This window comes from Mandrillus leucophaeus, unplaced genomic scaffold (genome assembly GCF_000951045.1).
Source record: "Mandrillus leucophaeus isolate KB7577 unplaced genomic scaffold, Mleu.le_1.0 Scaffold53, whole genome shotgun sequence".
NCBI classification, from domain to species: Eukaryota; Metazoa; Chordata; class Mammalia; order Primates; family Cercopithecidae; genus Mandrillus; species Mandrillus leucophaeus.
In genome coordinates, this window is record NW_012105697.1 from 2,927,185 (window position 1) to 2,928,748 (window position 1,564).

The window sequence follows — 1,564 nt, forward strand, 5'->3', positions numbered from 1 at the left end:
AAAGTAGGGATGATATTTGGGGGCTGAGTGGGCTCTGATTAGCTCAGACAGTGCCACAGGTCTTGATTGATTTTGTGGGATATTGAAAATAATCATGGCCAGGCACGGTGGCTCACATCTATAATTCCAACACCTTGGGAGGCCAAGGTGGGCAGCTCACTTGAGGTCAGGAGTGCGAGACCAGCCTGGCCAACATAGTGAAACTCTGTCTCTACTAAAATACAAAGAAATTAGCTAGGCCTGGTGGGTGCCTGTAATGCCAGCTACTCAGGAGGCTGACGCAGGAGAATCGCTTGAACCTGGGAGGTCAGGAGGTGGAGGCTGCAGTGAGCAGCAGAATTGTGCCATGCCACTGCACTCCAGCCTGGGCAACAGAGCAAAACTCTGTCTCAAAAAAAAAAAAAGGAAAGGAAAGAAAGAAAAGAGAAGAGAAGAGAAGAATCATGATACTATCAGTAATATAAATCATGTTAGCAATGGTCTGCTAATTAGCTCTACAGTATGCCAGGGACCTAATTTCATTGATGACGGAAGTATCCACTCAAGCCACTGATGTTGCATTCTCTACCCAACAGCTGGACAGATCCCATGAAAACCTAATTAACCAGATTGGGCAACATAGTGAGACGCTGTTTCTACAAAAATAAAAATAAAAAAATTAGCCAGGCATGGTGGCGTGCACCTGTAGTCCCAGCTACCGCGGAGGCTGAGGCAAAAGGGTCGCTTGGGCCCAGAAGTTCGAGGTTACAGGGAGCTACAACTGTGTCACTGCATTCCAGTCTATGCAACAGAGACCTTGTTTCTAAAACAACAACAACAACGATAATAATAACAATAACATTAGGACCATTCATAATCCTCCCATTTCAGGTAAAGCCAAAGTTTTCACAATGCCATCCAGCCCTATTCCAGGTGGCGTCCCTTCTATCCTCCTTATCTTGCTCCCTCCCACGCAGCCACACTGGCCTCCTTGCTGTTTCTCAAACTCCCCCGTCACGCTTACTTCAGGACTTGGGCACTGTTCCCGCTCCCCGGAATGCTCTTCCCCCAGAAGCTCACATGGCTCCCTCATCTCTTTGAGGTCTCAAATGTCACCTCCTTAGAGAAGCTTCCCCGACCACCATCAAGTAGCATCTCTCTCCGCAGGTCCCGCTCTACTTGTCTCCACAGATTGTATCATGACCTGACAAGTAATGGGTCAACGCAGTTCCAGTCTAGCGTCCTCAATGGCCATTCCTGCTCCCTGGGTGGTTCTCCCTGGAGGAAGCGCGGTCCCCGAAGGTGGAATTGGGGGAGCAGAGGGCTGTGGAGTTCATGCTGTGCCTCCCAGGAACTCCTCACACATCCATACCAGCTTGTGGCACCTCCGCACGACCCCACCCCCATGCTCTTGAAGCTGCTCTGTCTCTCTCTTTTTTTGTGTGTGAGACGGAGTCTCACTGTGTCGCCCAGGCTGGAGTGCATTGGCTCAATCTCGGCTCACTGCAAGCTCCGCCTCCCGGGTTCACGCCATTCTCCTGCCTCAGCCTCCCGAGTAGCTGGGATTATAGGCACCCGCCACCAC